This window comes from Lutra lutra, chromosome 12, assembly GCF_902655055.1.
Source record: "Lutra lutra chromosome 12, mLutLut1.2, whole genome shotgun sequence".
NCBI lineage: Eukaryota > Metazoa > Chordata > Mammalia > Carnivora > Mustelidae > Lutra > Lutra lutra.
Genome location: NC_062289.1, coordinates 41,453,569 through 41,472,155, shown reverse-complemented (window position 1 = coordinate 41,472,155; position 18,587 = coordinate 41,453,569). Strand labels below are relative to the sequence as shown.

At 35.5% G+C, this 18,587-nt stretch overlaps 1 long non-coding RNA gene across 1 annotated transcript in view; it reads right to left on the bottom strand.

Moving 5' to 3' along the window:
• Window positions 1–1,824: 1,824 nt before the first annotated feature.
• Window positions 1,825–18,587, bottom strand: part of LOC125082157 (uncharacterized) — a 238,107-nt gene continuing 221,344 nt past the window's right edge. The window contains exon 4 of the long non-coding RNA XR_007121901.1: window positions 1,825–2,227. This is a non-coding gene — a long non-coding RNA (uncharacterized LOC125082157). The remainder of the gene's footprint in view (window positions 2,228–18,587) is intronic.

The window sequence follows — 18,587 nt, the reverse complement described above, 5'->3', positions numbered from 1 at the left end:
TGTTTTCCCAAAGCTCAGTGTAAGGTTTTACAGGCGAGATACACATGACACCAGGTGAGATAGGCACAAGGCAAAGTTTATTAAAGGCGCCCTTGGGCGAGGTTCTGCGACTCATGAGAGGAGAGTCAGGGAAGTCGCACCTCCGAGGGGGTCGTGGAGTGGGTCTTTTATTTAGGTTAAGACAAGGCATAGGTTTACAGCCATATAAGGTAAGGTATTTGGTGATTGGAGATTAGGGGGGAGTCCTGATGTTCCTGTTTCCTGCATAGGTATCAGTTTACTTATGGTGACGTGTCCTCAGCATATATCCTTCCAGCAGAAGAGTCATGGGTAAAGGAAGAGTGCGGCCTGGAAGATGACAGCCCAGCGGCCATTTTTATTGTTCCTCCTGCATTCCCAGGGCTGCCAACCTAACACTCAGATTTTATTCTTAAGTTTATAGCCAATGCCATATGCAAACACGTTTGTATTCAGCTTGTAGGACTAGGAAAACCAAGGCAGGGAATTTTTCTTTAAATTATGGCAGAAAATTTACGCATTACTTCTACTCACAGTCTACTAGTGAAATCTTAGTCACATGACCACAACCAGGCAGTTTCTACCCTTATGTGTGCCTGCCCATCTTAAGCTCTGGAAGAGGTTGAGAATGCTCATTGCTTTTTTCCCCTGGTTTTAAATTATAAAGTTTATAATACTTTTCTAATATGCCCTATGGTTATCTTTTTATTTTTAAGAGTCATATATAACAGGTTTCTATTATCAACTTAAATCAAGTAATTCTTATACCTCTCCTAACAATTTGTAGTTTATCTATTACACCAAAAGGAAACCTTTAGAATCCCTTTATTTCCCCACTTTCTTCCCTATCGCACTCTACACACAACTCCTTAGTTCATAAAAAATTAGTTTCAAAATATTACTTCTCCCCTTGTACAATGTTTCTTCTGATTAAGAAAACCTAATATGGGGACAAGAATTGTGTTGTTCTTAGAACATTTCCTGGCATCCATTATACATGCAATAAATTTTTGTTGGCTAAATGAAAAGTTTCTTCTTTTTTTTCCCCCTACTGGCTTATCATGTCATATAAATTATATATATGTATATACATTCATATACATTCATATACATATACATATGTATATATATTCATATACATTTAATTATATATATGTATATACATTCATACACACATTCATATATATTTAATTCTAACACTATATATTACTAGGAGGAAAGCACAACAAAGTGAAATTATATAGTATTTTATTAATATCATTGAAGAAATTTTAAAAATAATATGTGTTGTATCAGGTAATCACTAACATTTTACTAGTATATGACCAGGTGTTTTTTTCTTGCATTAATTCTGAGTGACTCTTTGTATGCTATTAAAAACAGATCTATAAATTAACTTCTTCTATGGTTCTTTGATTATTACTTGATTGTGATGATTTTTTTTGTTTTTGATTATTAATCACGAAACAATGGACCTTAAACAATGAGAAGGTTGGAGAGCCAATGCAGCTGAAACCCAACATATGACTTTTGAGTCCCCCAAGACTTAACTATAACAGCCTATTGTTGACTGAAACTCTAACCAGTAATATAAAGCCACTTAAAACATAGTTTTCATGTTATATATATCATATACTGTACTCTTAAATAAAATAAATTAGAGAAAAGAAACTTTTTCTTTTAAAAGATTGTATTTATTTATTTGACAGAGAGAAAGAGCAAGAGGGGGAATACAAGCAAGAGAGAGGGAGAAGCAGGCTTCCTGTTGAGCAGGGAGCTCTATCCCAGGACCCTGGGATAATGTGGGGCTCAATTTTAGGACCCTGGGATTATGACCTGAGCCAAAGGCAGACGTTTAACGGCTGAACCACCCAGGTGGCCCGAAAAGAAACTATTGTTAATTAAAGTATAAAGAAGAGAAAATATGTTTACTGCACTGTACTGTATTTATCAAAAGAAAATCCACATAAAAGGACCTGTGCAATTCAAACCCATGTGCTCTGTTCAACTGTAGTATCACAAGGCAGACCATGTTGCTCTTGAGGAATGGAAATAAAGGTATGTTATATGTCAAATATATAGACAAGTCAGTAGTAACTCTGCTGTGTCTTATCTGTTTCTTTGCTTTGTTTACAGTAGGGTCTACGTACTGGTCTGTCTGGCCAGTCACCACATGTGAGGAATCTATGATCTTCTTTCTGAAAATTTCCTGGAACAAGACAAACAAATATTACAGTACTACCATGGCCAAAGAGAAAAGCAAAACCCATAGATGTATTAATACATAATGGTAACAAAGACGTATGGAAAAATCTTCTAAATTTAAATAGCTTAACCAAAACCTACAGTTTGGTTATGAGACAAAACTAATTTCAAGACTCACTTAACTCTTTTGCTAAACATTACAAAACACTGTACTGTTCATAAATTTACGAGAATTAAAATATCATTGTAATATATCCCATAATAAATAACAATGGATTGTTTAAAATATTAAATATTTTTATCATTGCAAATGATTTCCCACTTCTATTTATTTATTTATTCATACATTTTTGATTATATAATGAACCCATGCTGTAACTCCTTGGTATGATTCATAAGCATGAATGCACATTAAAAAAAAAAGAACATAATAGTCATCCAGGTAGCCTCTTGTTTCAGCTAAATAGGGTTAACAGCGCTCTGTTTAAACAAGTCTTTTTTTTTTTTTCCCCAGTGGTGAAAGATGACCTTTTCTGTTTAGTGAGTCAAACCTAACCAAAGACATGCCAGAACGACACAGTGAGTATGTAGGAATAATACAGGCTTTGTCTCACTTCTCTAAGAAAGGAAAACACAACCTATGTTCATTAGTTTAATTAAGTTTTGGATTAAGTGCGACATTTAATTGCCAAATGAACACAAAGTTCCCAAAATACATTTGGTTGTTTCTTTTTAAACTACATAAATGCTCTCATTCTGGTGAGTCCAATTTGACACAATGTCAAATTTATAGTGATTCACAGATTTATAAATCTTATGAAATTTCAGATTATAATATAAGTAAATAACATAAGTAGTAATATAAGTAAAAGTATAATTAATGATATAAGTAAAAATAATATAAGTAAAGTTGTTTTGAAAATCAGGGAAAGAGTTTTTTTTAAAAAGAATTGAGTGCCACTTTACAAAGAGATTCACTTTCCTTATATTATCATTTAATACTTATTTTTCTATCAGAATCCTTACTTAACAAGAATTGGTAAGAAGATCAATGAGGAAGCTATTGAATGAATATCATAAAATCAATGAACATACAGTTCATGGACTTTATGCATTGAAGATTCCTTGGATGCTCTGTCAGAAATTATTTATTTTTACTTTACATATTCATAAATAATTTTTATTAATTTTAGTTCAAATCTTGTGATGATTAGAAATAGCCAAGAGAATCCAGTACATATAAATAGATCAATGATTGTTCATAATGTTGATTTCGAATCACTAACAAAAAGAGAATTAATATTATAAAGAAAGGGAGAGTGCAATATCTCTTATCCAAGGCTTTCATATAACATTTTTTAAGTTTTCATTTAATTTCTAAATGTAAATTGACCCTAACTAAGCATGTTCTTTCATATACATCCTTGTTAAATAATTCTCTTTTGCAAATAATCAAATTGTCAACATTATACAAACAAAACACAAAATGTTTTCCCACTATATTCACACAATGAATTAAAAAGCTAAAATCTAGAATGTCAGCTGTGGACCTAAGTTTCTACAATTAAGATGTCACCGTATAGAATAGAAATAAATGTACAACAAGTAAAGTGTTTAACAATGGATGTTAGGACTATATTATTGAAACAAATCAGTCATTCGATATTCCTTATTATTTTTACAAGGTATTTTTAGCTGATTGACCCCCATTCTTCTTCTTTTTTAAGATTTATTTATTTATTTTAGAGTGAAAGAACACGAGTGGGGGTGGAGGGTGTACAGCACACAAGAGAGAATTCCAAGCAGGCTCCACACTTAGCTCAGACCCTGACACAGGGCTCTGTGAGACACTGAGATCATAACCTGAGCTGAAACCAAGAGTTGGACACTCAATGAACTGAGCCAGTCAGGAGCCCCATTCTTCTTTGGAAAAAAAAAAAAATCACTGGAGGTTAAAAGATAGAACAAAGGTCCTCTGCAAATTCCGTGCTTCCTAATCCCCTAATCCCTTAGTTTGAGTTATAAAAATAAAGAAGGGAGAATGAGGAAAAACCACATAGATAAAATAGGGTTTAAACTAAAAATGGTAACAAGAGACAAAGAAGATCAATATATAGTGGTAAAGGGGTAATTCATCAGCATATATACTGGTAGTAAATATATATGCATCCAATATTGGAGCACCTAAATTTATCAAGCAATTACTAACAGATCTGAAGGGAGACGTAGACAACAATGCAATAATAGTAGAAGATTTCAACATTCCACTTTCAACAATGGATAGATTATGCAGAAAGAAAATAAATACACTATGCATTATAATGTGTGGGTTTAAATCATACATTACACCAAATGAACCTAACAAATATGTATAAAATGTTCTAGCCAACAGAAGTAGAATGAATATACATTTTTTCCAAGTGCATACATCATTTTTCAGGATTGACCATATGATGGGACACAAAGCAAGTATTAGCAAATTTAAAATATTGATATCATACCAATAATTTTTATTGTTCACAATTGATATGAAACTAGAAATCAACAAGAGGAAAACTGTAAAATCTACAAATATGTGGAAGTTAAACAACATACTCCTGAACAACCAAAGGATCAAAAGAGAAATCAAAAGGGAAATAAAAAAAAATCTCAAAACATGAAAATGAAAACACAACATTCCAACAAACACGATATACCAACACTTATGGGATGCTACTAAAGCAGTTTTGATAGGCAAATATACAGTGGTATAGGTATATATTAAGAAATAGAAGGATCTCAAATTAATTATACACTTCAAAAATGAGAAAAAGAAGAATAAACTAAGCCCAGAGTTGGCAGAAGAAAAAAAATAACAACTATTAGAGCAAAAATAAATGAAATCAAATAAGAAAAACAATAGACGAAATTAAATAAACCAAGAGCTGTTTTTTCAAAAAGATAAATGAAATTAACCAAACTTTAGTTAGACTAACAAAAAAGAAAAGACTCAAATAAATAAAGTCGGAAATTTAAAAAGGACATTATAACAGATACAAAAATACAAAGTATTATAACAGACTACCAAGAACAGTTATATGCCAACAAATTGGATAACCTAGAAAAAGTAGATAAATTCCTAGAAACATATAGTCTTCCAAAATTGAGTTAGGAAGAAATAGGAAATCTAAACAGATCAATAATGAGTAAGGAAATTGAATCAGTAATTGAAAACTTTTCAACATTGAAAACCCCAGGACCAGATGACTTCACTGGCAAACTTTACCAAACATTTAAAGAATTAGTGCCAATCTTCTTAAACTCTTCCAAAAATTTAAAGGAGAGGGAATTCTGAACTCAAGGCCAACTTTACCTTGATCCAAAGTCAGATATATACACTATAAGAAAAGAAAACTACAGAACAATATCCCTGATAAGCATAGATGCAAAAATTATCAACAGGATATTAGCAAACTGAATTCAACAACATCTTTGAAAGATTACATACCATAGTAGCATTTATCCCTGGGATGCAAGAATGGTTAAATATACATAAATCAATAAATGTGATACACCATATTGATAGAATGAAAGACTAAAATCATGTGATCATTTCAGTAGATGCAGAAAAAGTACTTGACAAAATCTAACATCCTTTCATGATGGAAATCTCTAACCTTGAGTTAGGAAGAACATACCTCAACATAATAAAGGCCATATACAAGAAATCTACAGCTAGCATCATGCTCAATGCTGAAAAATTGAAAACTTTCCTCTAAGATCAGAAACAGGACAAGGGTGTCCACTCTCACCACTCTTACTCAACATACTACTGGAGGCCTACCCAGAGAGATTAGGCTAGACCAAGAAATAAAAGACATCCACATCAGGTAAAATTCTCCCTATTTGCAGATGATATGATTTTTATATATTTAAAAAAAAAACCAGAAACCAAAACAGTGTCAGAACTAATCAACAAATTCAGTACAAGTGTAGGATATAAAGTCAACATATGGAAATCACTTGTGTTTCTATATACTAAAAACAAAATATCTGAAAAAGACATAAAGAAAACTATCCCATTCACAATAGCATCAAAAATTTACATAAGAAAGTGAAAAATCTGCACAATGAAACTGTAAGACTTTAATGAAAGACACTGAAGATGACACAAGTGGAAAGGTATCCTGTGTTCATGGATTCGAAGAATTAGTATTGTTAAAATATCTGTACTACCAAAAGTCATCTATTGGTTCAGTGCAATGCCTATGAAAATTTCAATGGCATTTTTCACAGAAATAGAAGCAATTCTAAAATTTGTATGGAAACACAAAAAACCCCAAATAGTCAAAACAATCATGAGAAAAAAGATCAAAGCCAGAGGTATCACACTTCATAATTTCAAACTATGCCACAAAGTTATTACTTAAAACAGTATCATACTGGCATAGAAATAGACACATACATGAAATTGAAAATAATTGAGAGACCAGAAATAAACCCCTGCATTCATGGTCAACTAATATTTGCCAGGGAACCAAGGATATCCAATAGAAGCAGGAAGATCTCTTCAAAAAATGGTGATGGGAAAATTGGACAATCACATGCAGAAAAATTAAATTGGACCTCTATCTTATGCCACTCACAAAAATTAACTCAAAATGGATTAAAGGCTTAAACTGTAACAGTCCTAGAAGAAAAGATAAGAAAGAATCTCCTTGATATTGGTCTTGGCAATAAATTTTTAGATATGACACTAAGAGCACAAGAAACAAAAGCAAAGATCAACAACTGGGACTACATAAAATTAAAAGGCTTCTAAATAGAAGAAAAAAAAAATCTGAAAAGGTAACCTACAGAACAAGAGAAAATATTTCCAACCATATATTAGATTAGGGGTTAATATCCAAAATAAATTTTAAAAAAACATATAAGTCAATAACAAACCAACTTAAAAATGGGTAGAGGAACTAAATAGATATCTTTCCAAAGAAGACATCTAAATGGCTAACATGAACTCAACACATCTAATCATCAGGAAATGCAAATCAAAACCACAGTGATATATCACCTCACAACTGGTAGAAAGGCTGTCATTGGGAAGAGAAGTGATAGCAAGTATGGGCTAGAATGTGGAGAAAAAGGAACCCTTGTACACTGTTGACAGGAATCCATATTGGTTGAGCCATTATGGAAAACAATATGGAGGTTCCACAAAAAATTTTAAAAGGAACTATTATATGATCCAGTAATTTCACTGCTGGTTATATATCTAAAGAAAATGAAAACAGGATCTCCAAAAGATACATAGACTCCTATGTTTATGGCAGCATTATTCACAATCGCTAAGATGTGGAAATAACTTAAGTGTCTATCAACACAGGGATACAAGAAGGCATGATTATGTATACAATGGAATATTATTCAACCGTGAGAAAGGAGAAATTCCTGCCATTTATGACAACATGGATAGAACCTGAAGACATTCTGCTAAGTGAGAGAAGTCAGAGAAAAACAAGTCCTATATGGTATCACTTATATGTAGAATCTAAAAAAAGCTGAACTGTTGAAAACAGAGAGTAGAATACTGGTTACCCAGGGCTGAAGAGTGGGAAAATAGGGTAGATGTTCCAGGTTCAGACTTGCAACTTTTAAGTAACCAACTCCTGGAGATCTAATGTTCCTCCATCGTGATTATAGATAACACTATTGTATGATAAACTCAAAGCTGCCAAGAAACTAGGTCTTAATTGCTCTCACAACAAGGAGGAAATGCTTGTTATGTGGTGTGATGGAGGTATTAGCTAATGCTATAGAGGTAATCACATTGTGATATACAAATGTATCAAATCAACCCTGTATACCTTAAACTTATACACTGTTATATGTCAGTAATATCTCAATAAAAATATATTTTTACAAAAAGGAAAAAAGACTCACATAGCTTAGGCCCTTGGTTCTCAAACTTTGGCATACAACAGAATCATTAGCAGGGTTTGTTAAAATCCAGATCCCTGAGCCACATCCTTAGAGTTTCTGAATCCCATGCCTGAGCAATCAGAAGCACGAACAGAGAAGTCCCACCCTTCATGTGACACCAGTCAAGTAGCAGGTCCTCTTGAGCCTGAGTACAGTGTCCCTGAGTCACACAGACCCCAGGCTGACATGCAGCCAGGAAGTATAGGACAGTCAACCAAGTCTTCTCCTCCTGGCATGCATGCTGACGCTTGGTGCCTGTGGCCACTGGGTTGCTAAATATTTTTAATTTTTAAATTTTTATTTCTTCATTTTTTATTTCAGGTTTTTATTTAAGTTCTAGTTAGTTAACATATTTGGTAAAAGTGGTTTCAGGGGTAAAATTTAGTGATGCATCACTTGCATATAACACCTAGTGCTCATCACAAGTGCCCTCCTGAATATCCACCACCCATTTAGCCCAACCCCTGTCTACTCCCTCCATCAACCCTCAGTTTGCTAAATATTTTTTAATCACCTCTGATTACCTTTGAATGGTTCAGATATTAGTTCAGAGAGAAAGCCCTGTATTGCGCACGTTCCTGGGAAAGGCATGAAAATTAGCTGCTAAAGGTAGAGCAGATTCTTTTGGCAAGGACCATAAGAATTTACGGCAGAGAATTTAATAAAATTCAACATAAGCAGAAAGTTTGTTTTGCAAAGTAATTTCAAGCCATCTCAAATAAATATATGTTCTTAAGTAAAAATAATATTCTTGCTAGAAGCTAAATCTCCTAGACCTGTTTTCTTACCATCTTGCTATCCCTCAGCCCCTCCTGTAGAGACTTTTTGTCACTGTCCTGTGGAAATGCATTGGCCCAGGGATCCAGCAAGAAGTATTATGTCTGTGAAAATCAGTGTGCACAGATCTTGCTAGAAAACATGCAAACCACCCCAGACACATTAAGACACCTCAAAGTTCTCCCCTCCAGGCACACACCACCCAGGGAGAAGAATGAGGATGAGGAGAGGGGTTCCTCTTCCATATAATGGAATTTTAATCCTGAATGAATTGAAAAATTGTGGAATTTGAATGTTTTTACTTCAAGTGTCTAGATCAATTTTTTTTTTCCTGCTCTCAGGTGGTAGGGACTTCAGACTGCAATTATCAGAATATACAGTCACATTCTTACAAATCTGCCTTTGTATATTCTATTTACTGCTCCATCTGGATATGGCAGAAAAATGATGTGCTGAGCAGACTTTCTCAGCACAAGTCTGACAGTATTTCCCAGGATGGACTGAAGTGGAGAGGAGCTGGGGTAATAGGTCCAATACAGCAAGGAAGCCACGGGGATTGCGTGTTGGACTGCGAGGAAGAGCTTGACATAAGGAAAACACTTGATAAGCCTTGGAAATGAAGAAAAGATAAAAAGGACCAAAATTCTGCAATTTCACGCAAGCATTGGCTAGAAGAGCAGTGAGGTCACTGAGTCCTCAACAGGGGCCAGGATAGCATCTGGGGCCACCCCACCTACATGTGCATGCAAGGGTCTCGTGGCCAGGAGAGTGGTTGGAGGTAAAATGTCTTTGTCTTCTGAGTATGGCTGACCTTGGATGGGAACAAAGTGTGCTGGGGGTGACAACGTTCCACTCAGTAGAAGGATGGAAACACAAGAATAGCAGCAAGATAAGAGGACTTGGAAGAGGTTGTCTTTGTGAACCCTTGGCATAGAAGTGACAGTTGACGCCACAAGCTTGAAGGATAGTTCCTGGGGAAGTGAAGGGAGAGATGAGCAGGAGGGCAGGGACTGACCCCAAGCGATTGCCTATCAGTGTGACACATCTCTTTTGGCTTGATTATTTTTTTTTTAAGATTTTTATTTATTTATTTGACAAACAGAGATTACAAGTAGGTGGAGAGGCAGGCAGAGAGAGAGGAGGAAGCAGGCTCCCCATGGAGCAGAGAGCCTGATGTGGGGCTTGATCCCAGGACCCTGGGATCATGACCTGAGCTGAAGGCAGAGGCTCTTTTGGCTTTATTTTTGGTTTGCTCTCTGTTTCTATATGGATTTTTAAAAAGAAGGATGAACTGGTTTTGATCAGAATGAACCAGTGTAATTTATAAATACAGGCATATTGATAGAAAGAAAACTTGGTCTAAAACTAGCATTTTGTTTTTCAGTTTTTTCATCTGATTATGCATTCACAAATATTACTCAATGGTCATTAAACTTAAAAAAAAAAAAAACCTTGCACAGAAGTCCAGGCCTCAAATTCCTTAAGTAATAGATAGAGTCTGAGGGCTAATTTCTGAAAATAAAAACCATTTTTCCAAGTTTTATCTAATAACTACAGTGTTGTAGTTTTCATCATTGAAACTTAACACAGTTATACTTAATATTGTGGTTAGTTCCAACTGTCCCATGAATACAATACCTTATGTTAGCAAATACTTGTATTTATTTCAACCAACACTAAAACAAACAGGAAAACTTTCTTCTCCAGTTAAAAAATCAGATATTTAGGAAAAAGGAGAAGAGGTCTTTCCTAAACTCTAGGAGTCTAGCTAGTTACTGAAAAACAACAAATGTTTGCAAACAGGGATATGTGAAAACCTTATTTTAATTAGGGGGAAATGTTGAGTTCATATTTTAAAAAATAATTAAATGGTTTAAATTACACAAATGTAATGTAAGTCCTTTATTTAAATAATGAGCCTCATCTGGTTTATAGAAATATTTGCAAAGGGATTTTAGTCATTTGTCCTCACTGAGCAGGTTGATTTAAAATATCCAAAATGAAAATTTCTGTCTAAATATATTTCCAAGCAAATATTATTAAAATAGGAATGATTTTTAGGAGAAAAGAGATGTTTTCAATAGCAATATAGGAAAAATATGAACCATGCTAAAAGTCTCTGCTTGATTTTAAAACTGTTGCTAGATGAACTAAATCATGGTCAATAATAAAGTAATAGTGAAATATACAGCATTTATAATTACAGTTTACTGTTATTTTTTTCAATGCTTCCCAAAACTTAGCTCAGTCTTTACCTGTATAATTGGTAGCTCATTCATTTTCATGTTCATTGAACAAATACTATTAAAGGACTGAAATATGTTCCGGGCACTTTTCAGTCAGGGCTTCTGGGAGCCTACATGGTTATTGAGTACTTATGAGCAGACTTGTTAAGTAAATGCAGATTTCTTTTAAGTCTAGATTGATCAAATTATAAAAATGCCTATATTACTGAACAAGGTATAGTATTTGTTTTTCTTAAATTTTTCCCCACCCTCATTAAGTACTCTAGAGTTTTAATCAAGTACTTCTCTGTAGCCTTCATTAATTCCAGCATCATAGGCTGTGTTGATGGTGGATGTGTTAGAGTACTGGTCTGAGTTCTTACATCGACTAAAATTCTGAAATTATTGTGAAATATGCACTACATCTTACTGTTATCAAAACAAGGAGAATAGTCTCTCTCTGAAAGAAGCTTGATGACCTAATAGCTGTTCTACCTCAAATGTTTACTGTTATGCTTTCATCATAGGATCTCATCATGATTATATCTTTTTCAGTATCTATAAAGTCCATTATTTGTTGGGTTCCTTTTTTTTAATCGTTTCTTTTTCTTTTTTTTGTTTTTAAGATTGTATTTATTTATTTGTCAGAGAGAGAGCAAGAGAGCAAACACACAAGCAGGGGGAGCGGCAGGCTGAGGGAGAAGCAGGCTTCCCACCAAGCAAGGAGCCTGATGCAGGACTCAATCCCAGGACCCTGGGATCATGACCTTAGCCAAAGGTAGACACCGAACCAACTGAGCCACCCAGTCAACCTTTTTTTTTTTTTTTTTAATCATTTCGAATGGTCAGTCTTTTCTTTCTTTCATATTATTTCATATCCTCAAACCATTTTGTACTTAAAACACCTCAACTATTTTTGGCAATAAAAATGCTGGGGAAGGGGCACCTGGGTGGCTCAGCAGGTTAAAGCCTCTGCCTTTGGCTCAGGTCATGATCCCAGGGTCCTGGGATAGAGCCCTGCATCAGGCTCTCTGCTCAGCGGGGAGCCTGCTTCCTCCTCTCTATCTTTCTGCCTGACTCTCTGCCTACTTGTGACCTCTGTCTGTCAAATAAATAAAATCTTTAAAAAAAAAAAAAAGAAAGCTGGGGAAAAGGTTGATGAAAAGGTGAAAATATGTAAGTGAAATTTTTCTATTTTATCATTTATTTTAAAACACTAGTTTTTAAGTAATTATTTTATTAATCAAATTGACAAAAAACAAAACTTTGGGTTTGGTGCTTTCTTTTTAATTTTTTGAAAAAGATTTATTTATTTTAGAGAGAGAGAGAAAGTTGGGGGAGGAGCAGAGGGAGAGGGTAGGCAGAAATCAAGAAACAGATGCGCAGCTCAACCAACTGAGCCACCCAGGTGCCCCTCTTTTTGCTTTCTAATTATTTGAGTTTATATATTTTTATTCCATTATTTCCCAAGGCTTGTGTAGTGATCTGATTACTTCCCATTTCTAATCAGTAATTTCCATTTGGCTTTCTTTCATCCTCTTTTTTGGGAAACAAATTATTTTGAAAACCTGGAAAGAAAAAGTAAAACTTGATAGATTTTTATTTTTCTATGCTTTTTCTTATCAATTTCTAATTTTGCAAGACTTTCTTTTTTTCCTGAGAAGGGTAATCAATGATGGCTACTGAATATTAAAAATTATTTGCCATCTACTTTAACTTAGCTTGTGAGAAAAAATAGTAAGTGGTGATATTTAATAATGGTGTAATTCAGAATAGCCACACTATATTTAATGTGCATAAAATACTTACAATGATATTGTTTTTCAACAAAATACCACCATGAGGATTATTCCCAATACTCAGACACCCCCCGTCCCAAAACACAGACTCATATATGTTCTACCCCTCTGCTCAAACTCCCCATCTGTCTTTCTCCATTTTTTTTCCCAGATCCTTGTAGAAGACTATATAATAATTTAATATTGGCATAAATAAGCTTTATTTAGATAGTAAAATCTACCATAATATTGTGATCCAATGTTATCTAGTGAAGACTTTTAGATTTGCCATCTTCTTACATACTTCCGTTTGTGCAAATAGTGACGTGCTAGTGTAAATGGCAGGAAGATCACTATGGCTTGGGTGTGTAAGCAAAGAAACATGCATGCGTCATGCTCCTGACAACTAAAGAGAGGCAGCAAAAATAAATACAACATTAAATTCCAATCTAGCAGCGGCACTTGAAATAATATACTTGGCATCACATGACAAAATTATTCTATTAAAAAATGTTTAACAGTTGGCTAACACCTGTAAATACTGCATTTAAATGGCACAAGCAGTGGAGCATCAGGCCCATTAAAGTTTTCCAGGACTATGAATGACACCTATGGACAGGACTAGAGATTATAAAATCTTCAGCTGAGCATGAGCATATGTCTATGTTCCCCTCCTTTTGGGGGGAAACCTTCTCATGCCAGGGGTACGTGTGCAGAGGGCTCCAGACCAAAGAACTTTCTGACCTATTTTGGAAGAGTAAAAATGGGAGGGAGATTTTTATGTTTCCTGTGTTTTCAAAAACTCAAACAGATTTTATTAAAGAGCCTTACTTAAGGTCAACTGCAGTATCTCTGGAGAATAATTTCCTCCCTTTATTAGAATTTTCCAATCTTCCATCATTTGGGATGAAGCAAATTTAAGCCTAATTCCATAAACAAAATTTGACTTATTCTCTCTCTCTTCCTAAAGATCTACAGAGCAAGCAATACATCTCCAGAAGCATGTAAGGTTGGAAAGTGATTTCAATTTGCCAGGCTTATTTATTTCCAAACTTAATTTTCATGTTTTGTTGTCTGATTTCTTCTTGTTTGTATCAGCTTTGGGTTAAACTCTGGATTATAGAAAACAATGGAAATACAAAAGACGTCTTACCTAGGAGAATTAACTAGAATATGAGCTGAAGAGCAGTTGGAATCTCAAAATTCATTTCGGGGGGGGGAATGTTAATATTTACTGAGAGCTTACAACATGTTAAGCACCACACTGAGCATGTTACACAGATCATCCTCTTTAATCTTCACAACAGTCTCATGAGTTTGGTAAAAATCATTACCCCACATTATAGATGAGGTACTGGAAGCTTGGATATATGGAGTAACTAACTTGAAGTCATACAGCCAGCGAGTGGTAGAGCCTTATTGGAACACAGGGGAACTCTTCTTCCAGGGTTTCTGAACCAATGATATTCTTCACCATTGATGCTCACGACCACTGGTGGGCTATTTTCAATACATTCATTCTTTGGGCACATTGACACTTGAGCTTCTTGAGGAAAGGTTGTAGGGAAAGAGCCCAATTTGTCACCATTTGGCATGTATCTTTAGTTATTATATTATGACTTGTTCTGTAGAAACAGAACAGAGCTTACCGAGCAATGAGACACAACTGCTTCTTCATGAACAGATGAGCACAAAAGAGATCTAGGCATGACACCCTGGGGGCCTATTGTATGAGTAGGTGAAACTGCCTTTCCTGTGTCTAAAACCCAAGTTCTGGGGTGAAGAGGAGGGCTACAGCTTGACTTTGGCCTCATGCAGAGAAAATTTCAATCCTCTGTTGTAAACTGGACATTTTTACCACTCATGTTGCTCTTTTTTTTTTTTTTTTAAAGTTTCTTTCTTTATTTGTTTAAGTAATCTCTGCATCTAATGTGGGTCTCAAACTCACAACCCTGAGATCAAGAGTCACGTGCTTTTCTGACTGAACAGGCCAGGCATCCTGCCACACATATCATTCTTAATTATTGTTTATTTAGGTAAGCCTTACCTAAAGAACAGACAGATTAAATGAATTTTAAAGAATTAAAGATATTACTCTAACCTATCAAAATCGGACAATAATATCCAAATAAGGACGCATTCAGCATCACTTCACTATATAAAGATACACTGCTTCTTTCCTATCATTAAAGCTGAACATGTCAAAACTCAAAAAGAAGGCCTTTGCCATCCTTTCTTTCCCTTGGTGTTTCCTTTCTTTCCCACAAGATGCCCTGCTTGGGCTCAGTGGAAGCACAAACATGTTAAGCATCTTTAAACCTCACGCTCTGTTTATACAGCTTAACCAAACTACCCCAGATTTCTACTCTTGTCCCCTTCTTTAAAATTGTCCACACCTGTTCCTTTTCCTCAAACCTCCCCCTTCTCAGGAAGACTGATATATTCAGCAGAAAATAAATCAGAATAAAAATAATTCATACTAAGATATGAATGACTGAAAATCCTAATCAGTACGTATAAAAGGCACTGTCAGACAGATCTAAGCTTGAACCCTGTCTTTTCTCCCGTTTACTCACTAGGGAGTTTCTCTGAACCTCAGTTTCTTTCTCTCTATAAAATGGTCAGAATAACACCTGATAGGCTTGTTGTGACAATTAAATGTGATAATATTTATGCAAAGTGGTGACTGGACACCCTGAATTACTAATAAATATTATTTACCCTCCTACTTGAGTCTATGACAATATTAAAGCATGTTAAAGAAGAAATTTACATTCCTGAATCTCAAGTTGGCAGTGTTTTAAACTGAAGTGTGGAAGTCCTTATTAGATCAGTCAAATCATTCTAATTTTCACTCCACCATAGTTCTTATAGCGATATTTAGTAGAATGGGTTTTCATAAAACACATATATTATAAACAGAAACATACAGAGATAATCATGCACTGGGGTTTCTGAGTGGCTCAGTCAGTTAAACGTCTGCCTTAGGCTCAGGTCATGATTCTAGGATCCTGGAATCCAGCCCAGCTCAGTGGGGAGCCTGCTTCTCCCTCTGCCTCTGCCCCTCCCTCCGTTTGTGCACTCTCAATCTCTCTCTCTCTCTCTCTGACAAAAAACTAAATAAAATCTTTAAGAAAAATATCATGCATTAAATCCCACCAAGATGAGCTTCATTAAAATAGAAAATAGCTTTAGATGTGGTAAGCAATTCATTCAACAAACCTTTCACCAGAAGCCTGGTTTAGGCACCATGCTGCACTATTGTTACAGATGTAGAAGACACCAAGAGCTGTGGAGACATACAGAGGAAACACCGAATCCTACTGGATAGGCACTAAGCTCAGAGTCTTTAAATCATGTCAAATTGTTAACTTAGTTACATTTTTTTAAAATTGTATCTTTCCCTTTAAGATTTGGGGAAGACTTGGGAGCACAGAATTTCTGCCAAATTAGTTTCTAGAAAACCATGTGAAAATTGTGGTTGTAAAAGGATCTGTTCTTTCTTTTTTACTCAAGGCAATGTCATTCAGAAGTTAATGATAATTAAGGAACCAAGTATGCATATTCTTTGGTTTTTACGATATAGGGAAGATGGTGTTTGGTGTGTAGGTGTGTGCATGTTGTGTGGAGTCTCCAAACTGACCCTATTGAGAAATATTTTATCACGATTTTCCCACAGAAACATATGGCATATTTCCAACTCCTCTTCATTCATCTGTAGCCTAAAATGCTTCATATGAAGAAACTTTAAATCTGCCTTTTGAGCAGGATGTTTTATGAACAGTTGTCACGCTTTTCGGTTCACTTTTAAATATACTTTTGAAGGACAGAAATAAAAGTCCCATTTACTTTGTCATTGCTCCTTGCCTTTTCACTGCTCTCTCTACGCTAGATATTTATGTAAAACAGAACGCTCTCTTCAAATGTGGCAATGTCTCTTTAAAAGTCTCCACCGAACAGCCAGCAAACCAGCTTAGCAACTTTCTTGGGTGGATTCTCACATGAATAATTAGCCCTGAGCCATGAAACTGTCCAGCAGCCTGTCCTCTTGAAATCTGTGATCTGCCTGAGACTGCAGGGATCACAACAGAGAAGTTGGTTTCATGATGCTTCTGAATATTGTCCAGGAAAAGCAAAATTCTTCCTCTGTGTTAGTGTGCCAGATTTAGGCACCCTGGTGGTGTGGTCTCAGCCACTGTGTTTTGTGGCGGCAAGGGAGCCTCTATTTGTAGCCACTAGGCTGCTGCCTTCTCAGCGCCTGTCAGCCGGGAAAGTCTCCTGTCTGGTTTCTCAAGCCCCACCTTCAAAAGCTGAAATTACATGACTCATTTATTTTGATACCATCAGAGTTTTGCTGACAACATGGGATTTTTGCCTGCCTTCTGTTAACAAGTAAACTCCTCAGGTCATTAGACAGATAAATCCTCACCTTGGTTAAAGCCTAAAAATGAAAACTTAACTCATTCTAGTCCCTCTCTTACCCTCTCCTTTAGAGGATCAGAGTGAATCATGTGACAAAAAATGGTGTGTTATCAGGACCTAGAAGAAGTTTCATCCAAAAATTCCATCCAAAGATCCAGAGACTCTCTAACCATATGTCCACCGTGATTGAAACAACATCTTAAATCACAGACACACAGGTAGATGTGTGGATATTTACCTGCTGTGCAATATACATGACTTTTTAGCAAAATGCGTTGTTCCAAGTTGCTGCATCACTGATGCATATGACAAAGATTCACTGGTTTGATTCATGTCCGAGGATTAATCATTTGGGGAAATAGTTTCAGTAGAGATGGGTTATTGTTCTGACTAGATAATAAATTGCTTTCATCAAGAACAGTGTTATTGTACTTTCTGTATTCATCCCAACGCCTGTTGAGGTGCCCGAGACATTGGCGATTGATAAATACTATCGGGATGAATATACTTGAGCAGGTGACTGCTTGAAAGTGACCAACACACACAGGAGGGGAGGTGCAAGGAGACCTCTGTCTTTTCCTTATTTGTTCACTGCTGGTTTTGAAAATTTTAAAATCACTTTAAATATACCAAGTCTTACTGTTTTAATATACAACAAGTAGGGTGGATAAAGATACTCTCAGAAGTCATTTTTATCTACTCAACAATCTTTATGTAGTGCAAAGTAAAACAGAATGTTTCTGCTCTCATGGAGTATATATGGTGGATGAATGGATAGGGATAAACAAGTAAATAATCAGTAATATCTGCTATGCAGACAGTACCAAAGGGAAAGGAATGTATTGAGCTAAATCTTCTAAAGCATCCCTAGTTTTCATCTGTGTTTTTAATTTCTCCTTTTTCCTCCAAATAGAAATCAGCAGGCCTTCTTGAAAGGAGACCATGATTATCGGAATCGAGTATGGACTGCTTTACAAGTACAGGCTTTAAATGTTCCATGGAAGACTGTAGCAGATTCCAGGGATATGCGACTAGCGCTCAGGGGCAGCAGACAATAATCTATACAAACGCACACACACACACACACACATGCACACACCCTTGTACATTTTAGTTGTCTCTAAGTGTGAGACCCCAAGCAATTCATGTTAAAAACCACTCAATGTTTTCCCAGTAGTCCTACCAACCTTAGCCCATGAGCCAA